Raw genomic sequence first — 7,654 nt, forward strand, 5'->3', positions numbered from 1 at the left:
TTAGGTTGAAAAATGTCACATGATTGATGTAATACCAAATGGTTAGGAAATTTTGGTCCCTTGTACCGTGAAAAACACATACAGTTTAGGGAGCGTTGTCTTATCCTGGACAGCATAGTTAGCGACATAGGGGAGGGTTTAGGAGACCTATAGATGGCGTAAACTTAGACAGACTGTCCAGACCTGCACTAGATTTATCTTAGTAGCTCAGGCTGGATGAGAAATGTGATGCATGGCTAGGAACTAGTGATGAGCGAACTGGTTCATCCTGGTTTGGACCAACCCAAATCGTTCATCTACACAACTCATATTCATTGTGATCCCTATCTCTGCATGTGCATTAAAATGTATTGCCTCCTATGAGGCTCTTTCAATATGGCCGCTGTTAAGACGAGACTTAGCCTGTGAGGAGCGGCATAAGCATTAATGTATTACATAACAAATCGAACCTGGATTCATCAATGATTGGATTCATCAAGGTTCTGATTCATTATGTAATACATGAATGCATGCACCGCTCCTCACAGACTAAGCCTCGTGTTAACAGCGACCATATTAAAAGAGCCTTATCGGAGGCGATACATTTTAAGGCCTTGTAGGGGATATCTCTCTCTCAGGGGGTCTCAATCACAGACTTCTCCTCTGACAATGGGGTTCAAGTCCAAAAGGTGCTTTATTTCAGCACTTCAGCACCATCACAAACATAAACATCGAAAATAAACACCTGCCTGTCTGGGCTCTACCTAATACATGTGTTGTCTCTACCTCACCTATAGAGCGCCGTTCACACATGGGATTAGATCTGGCTTCCTCAGCCATATACGGTCCAGCAGTCTCCAGGCTGTGACCACAGCAGCACCCTGGGGGGAGATGGTCCAGAAGTCCTCTCGACTCTGACCGTGTGACCCTCTTTCCGTAGGCATCAGTGGGCGCCAAAACTTCAGGCTTTACAAAGCCTCGTGGCCCCTCAGTCCTCCTGGATGAGACCACACAGAGCCTCTCAGGCTTCCTCAGCCTTTCTCCCTCCAAGTCATACAGAGAGGGTTGTTTTATCCCTCATTGATTACAGCAGCAGGCCTCACCTGCGATCACCTATGGCAAAAGACAATACATGTAGTGCAGGGGTGTGGACTGGCAGATCCCACTATCAAACCTATCCCCCAGTCCTCATGAAATCCTGCCCAAAACAACATCTAGACAAAACTGTCTCCGCAAACTACACTTTTCTGAAATCACTGCAGCTTTCTGGATTTCAGTTATCTCACCCAGCTGAGGTATCTAGGTAGGATATACACGCCTTCCAGCACTTATACGGTACACATCACCATAGCCTAGATAGGTATTGCAATAAATTTGAGTTATGTAGATGAACGAATCAGGTTTGTCCAAAGAAGGATGAACCGATTTTCTCATCACTACTAGGAATGTTTGTCTAACTCTCTACCTATTATTGGTTGGCTTAGTTTGAGATAGAATTTTACATAAAAATTCTGGCACAATTGGATTGGATTGTTTGGATGAATCCAAATATTTTTCGTGTTTACATTAAATAGAATGAGTTCCCGATTGCCCAGTGTAAGGTTTAACACATGCGTTAAACCTTACACTGGGCAATCGGGAACTCATTCTATTTAATGTAAACACAAAAAATATTTGGATTCATCCAAACAATCCAATCCAATTGTGCCAGAATTTTTATGTAAAATTCTATCTCAAACTAAGCCACATGCGCCCCACTGTGGCAGAATAAACAAGGCCAGTAGTAGCGCGGGAATATGTGATTTTCACTGAACCACTGATAAGACAGATCCTAGGCCTAGAAACATTATTAAATCTGGCCATTGATTTTGAAGAGACTGATGGATAATTTTGAAATACTTATCAGTGTAACCCACTACTTTTGGAGGAGAGTAAGAAGGATAGACATGTACTGAGTACACAACAGCAAACTATACAAGTGCCTCAATTACACTACCACCACAATGCCCCACACTAGAGTCAATTACAGTGCCCTCATCTTCCCTTTTGAATACTTTAATCTTGAAGATTTTCTTCAGCAGAAATTAATGCCACTCAGCAAGATTCAGGGTAATGCGCCAATAATTTCTGTGTCTGTAAGCTCAACCACATTGTGTCTGTCAATGGACAAAATTTGTGAAATTTACCGAAGAATTAATTGTGTTCCTTATTGTTACAAGCACCAAGGCTTTGTCTCCTTCTTGTCTGTTTACTAGCATTATTGGGACAGTTGCTTTGCATCTGAGCCTCGGATGGATTACTGTCTATCTTGGCCTGGTTTTAGGCCAAGCTATGGCGGAGCTATGGCGGAGTTGTTGATTGCTTAGCCTCTACATGTCCAAGCACTTTACATTTCTGGTTTCTGGGGATAGCATCTCTCTTGCATTTGTTTCCAGATTCTGTATCTTATTCTTGTATGTTGTACTGTATCAGTGTATCCTGAGACCTGTGGTCCTCCAGCGTTGTCAGTATTGAAGTTTTTCTGTTTGTTCAGTTGGTTTTTGGTTTATCTTGACTGGCTTGCCAGGCTGTATTTTAGACCAGGGTGAGTTCAGTACATCTTAATACATGCTCACTTTCATCCATCCACTCTCATGTGTGCCATTACCATCTCCCATCTTGTCCATTGCCAGACTCCCATTTCCTTCAGCTGTGGCTATCATTATTCAGGTCCCGTCATCGATCGGTGACTTTATTTCAGGAATTTGTTGTCTGCCAGTGTTGATACGTGCGTCATATATGTTTTCTTGCTACATTCCAGTTACTCGTAAATTCATCCCTACTGTAAGTCCTGGAGGATCTGAGTAACAATTGACATTGTTAGGACTTGTGAAAGGTGAGGATTGGAGAGGATTGTGGAATCCCATGGATTGAAAGATGAAAAACGGCATGGGTTTACTTCCGGGATATCATGTCAAACTAATCTTATAGATTTTTTTGATTGGGTGACTAAAATAGTAGATGGCAGAGGTGCAGTAGACATCGCTTTTCTAGACCTTAGTAAGGCTCTTGTCCTGTCCCACATAGAAGGGTTATCAATAAATTACAGTCTTTGTGCTTGGACTCCCATATTGTTGAATGGATTAGGCAGTGGCTAAGGGACAGACAACAGAGGGTTGTAGTCAATGGAGTATATTCAGACCATGGTCTTGTTACCAGTGGGGTACCTCAGGGATCTGTTCTGGGACCCATATTGTTTAATATCTTTATCAGCGAAATTGCAGAAGGCCTCAATGTTAAGATGTGTCTTTTTGCTGATGACACAAAGATTTGTAACAGGGTTGATGTTCCTGGAGGGATACACCAAATGGAAAAGGATTTAGGAAAACTAGAGGAATGGACAAAAATCGGGCAACTAAAATTTAATGTTGATAAGTGCAAGATAATGCACCTGGGGCGTAAAAACCCAAGAGCAGAATATAAAATCAGTGATACAGTCCTAACCTCAGTATCTGAGGAAAGGGATTTAGGGGGTCATTATTTCAGAAGACTTAAAGGTAGGCAGACAATGTCATAGAGCAGCAGGAAATGCTAGCAGAATGCTTGGGTGTATAGGGAGAGGCATTACCAGTAGAAAGAGGGAGGTGCTTATGCCGCACTACAGAGCACTAGTGAGACCTCATTTGGAGTATTGTGTACAGTACTGGAGACCATATCTTCAGAAGGATATTGATACTTTGGAGAGAGTACACAGAAGAGCTACTAAACTAGTACATGGATTGCAGGATAAAACTTACCAGGAAAGATTAAAGGACCTTAACAGCTTGGAAGAAAGACGAGACAGAGGGGATATGATAGAAACTTTTAAATACATAAAGGTAATCAACAAGGTAAAAGAGGAGAGAATATTTAAAAGAAGAAAAACTGCTACAAGAGGACATAGTTTTAAATTAGAGGGGCAAAGGTTTAAAAGTAATATCAGGAAGTATTACTTTACTGAGAGAGTAGTGGATGCATGGAATAGCCTTCCTGCAGTAGTGGTAGCTGCAAATACAGTGAAGGAGTTTAACCTCTTCGGGACAATATGACGTACCGGTACGTCATGATGTCTTGGTACTTAAGGACACATGAAGTACCGGTACGTCACGTGTAGTTCCGATCACCACCGCGTGGCTGGCGGTGATCGGAACAAGGTGCCTGCTCAAATGATTGAGCAGGCACCCTGGGACAATGCGCGGGGGAGTTCCGTGACCCCCCCATATCAGCGATCAACGCAAACCGCAGGTCAGTTCAGACCTGCGGTTTGCAGCGTTTACGGGTGGTTGTGGCGGTGATCGGAGGTGCCATCGGGTCCCCGTGCGGCTGTAATAGGGACCTGATGGCATGGAAGGCAGCGCGATGCCTTTCTTAGGCATCGGTGCTGCCTTCCGGTGAAGAGCCTGTGAGATCCAGCCCCCTGGATCTCACAGGCAGGAAGCTGTATGAGTAATACACACTGTATTACTCATACAGCCAAAGCATTCCAATACAGAAGTATTGGAATGCATTGTAAAGGGGATTATACCCCCAAAAGTGGAAGTCCCAAAGTGGGACAAAAAATAAAGTGAAAAAAAAGTTTAAAAAAAAAAAGTTTTCCCCCCAAAAATTACAAGTTTCACGTAAAAAAGAAACAAAAATGTCATTTCCCCCAAATAAAGTAAAAAAAAAGTAGGGGGGAAAAGAAGTTGACATATTAGGTATCGCCGCGTCCGTATCGACCGGCTCTATAAACATATCACATGACTTAACCCCTCAGATGAACACCATAAAAAATAAAAACTGTGCTAAATAAACAATTTTTTTGTCACCTTACATCACTAAAAATGCTGCGGTATTTTCTCTGACCAAAAAACATTCCGGTCCTGAACTGAAGACATCCTGATGCATCCTGAACGGATTTCTCTCCATTCAGAATGCATTGGGATAATCCTGATCAGGATTTTTCCGGCATAGAGCCCCGACGACGGAACTCTATGCTGGAAAAGAACAACGCAAGTGTGAAAGAGCCCTAAGACAATCACCCAAAAATTAAAAAAACTATGGCTCAGAATATGGAGACACTAAAACATCATTATGTAATTGTGTAAGACCTAAATAAATTTTAAAAAGTATACATATTAGGTATTGCCGCATCCAGAATAACCTGCTCTATAAAAATATCACATGACCTAACCCCCCAGGTGGACACCGTAAAAAATTTATAATAAAAACGGTGTAAAAAAAGCAATTTTTTGTCACCTTGCATCACAAAAAGTGTAATAGCAAGCGATCAAAAAGTCATACGCACCCCAAAATAGTGCCAATCAAACCGTCATCTCATCCCGCAAAAATCATACCTTACCCAAGATAATCGCCCACAAACTGAAAAAACTATGGCTCTCAGACTATGGAAACACTAAAACATGATTTTTTTTGTTTCAAAAATGAAATCATTGTGTAAAACTTACATAAATTAATAAATAGTATACATATTAGGTATCGCCGCATCCGTGACAACCTGCTCTAAAAAAATATCACATGATCTAACCTGTCAGATGAATTTTGTAAATAACAAAAAATTTAAACGGTGCCAAAACAGTGATTTCTTGTTACCTTGCCTCACAAAAAGTGTAATATAGAGCGACCAAAAATCATATGTACCCTAAAATAGTACCAACAAAACTGCCACCCTATCCCGTAGTTTCTAAAATGGGGTCACTTTTTTGGAGTTTCTACTCTAGGGGTGCATCAGGGGGGCTTCAAATGGGACATGGTGTCAACCAGTCCAGCAAAATCTGCCTTCCAAAAACCATATGGCATTCCTTTCCTTCTGCGCCCTGCCGTGTGCCCATACAGCAGTTTATGACCACATATCGGGTGTTTCTGTAAACTACAGAATTAGAGCCATAAATATTGAGTTTTGTTTGGCTGTTAACCCTTGCTTTGTAACTGGAAAAAAAATTATTAAAATGGAAAATCTGCCAAAAAAGTGAAATTTTGAAATTGTATCTATATTTTCCATTAAATCTTGTGGAACATATAAAGGGTTAACAAAGTTTGTAAAATCAGTTTTGAATACCTTGAGGGGTGTAGTTTCTAAAATAGGGTAACTTTTTTGGAGTTTCTTCTCTAGGGGTGCATCAGGAGGGCTTCAAATGGGACATGGTGTAAAAAAAACAGTCCAGCAAAATCTGCCTTCCAAAAACCGTATGGCATTCCTTTCCTTCTGTGCCCTGCCGTGTGTCCGTACAGCAGTTTATGACCACATATGGGGTGTTTCTGTAAACTACAGAATCAGAGCCATAAATATTGAGTTTTGTTTGGCTGTTAATGCTTGCTTTGTAACTGGAAAAAAATTATTCAAATGGGAAATCTGCCAAAAAAGTGAAATTTTGAAATTGTATCTAGAGATGGCCTTGCGGTTCGCCCGGCGGTCATTTTGTGGCAAACTTTGCGTGTTCGCGTTTCGCCGAACATGTGAACATATAGAGATATTCGCGCCCGCCATATTCTTTTACATTGTGAAGAACTTTGACCCATGAAACATCCATCAGGTGGTACAGGACAGCCAATTGAGACGTTTCAGCACATGGACCTACCCCCTACCTTATAAATAAACCTGATCTGGCCACCATTTTACATTCCGTTTTTTGCCAGTGTAGGGAGAGGTTGCTGTGTGGAGCAGGGACAGGCTGATAGAGACACCAAATGCTAGCTAATGGGGCCACAAAATACCACATCATTATCTAGCCATGATAGATGGTGTTTGCTTTCCCTCCAGGATTCATGGATGTGCACTGGAACCCCCCGGATTGTGGTAGGACATATGGTTTCTGATTTGGTGCCGCCGAGCACCTGATTTAGTGCCACGAGCACTTGTTATTGCCTACCACATCTATGCTTTTTGCTTAACTTTGATAATTTAATTTATTTTCATTTTGAGGGATATCTTTTCCATTTACACGTCCGCAAAATGGGTCTGCATCCTTTATGCAATTTTGCGGAACCGGTGCAGACCCATTTGCAGATCCGCACTTCCGCATCCGTGCTTCAATTTCCGCAAAAAAATAGAACATGTCCTATTCTTGTCCGCAATTGCAGACAAGATTAGGCATTTTCTATTATAGTGCCGGCGATGTGCGGTCCGCAAATTGCGGAATGCACATTGCCGATGTCCATGTTTTGTGGATCCGCAAAACACTTACGGACATGTGAATGGACCCTCATAGTAACATTATTAAAGGTTACGTTTTTTCTTTATGTATATTCTAATGGATTGCCTTACTTGTACAATGTTATAATATACTTTCTATGTTAGAAAGTATATTATAGTGCAAGGATGCTCAACCTGCGGCCCTCCAGCTGTTGTAAAACTACAACTCCCACCATGCCCTGCTTTAGGCTGATAGCTGAAAGCTGTTCGGGCATGCTGGGAGTTGTAGTTTTGCAACAGCTGGAGGGCCGCAGGTTGAGCATGCCTGTTATAGTGCATTTGTATTGTGCGGCAGTTGTGTGCGGTTCTGCTGCGATACTGCAGGTATATAGAGGGACATGCGTTATTGGAACAAATAATTTCTACTGGTGTGATATACCAGTCGTCCCCCCAAAAAACGCGTTCGCGAACTGTCCCAGCAGATGTTCGTCCATCATTAATTGTATCTCTATTTTCCATTAATTC

The sequence above is a fragment of the Bufo gargarizans genome, chromosome 8 (genome assembly GCF_014858855.1).
Source record: "Bufo gargarizans isolate SCDJY-AF-19 chromosome 8, ASM1485885v1, whole genome shotgun sequence".
NCBI classification, from domain to species: domain Eukaryota; kingdom Metazoa; phylum Chordata; class Amphibia; order Anura; family Bufonidae; genus Bufo; species Bufo gargarizans.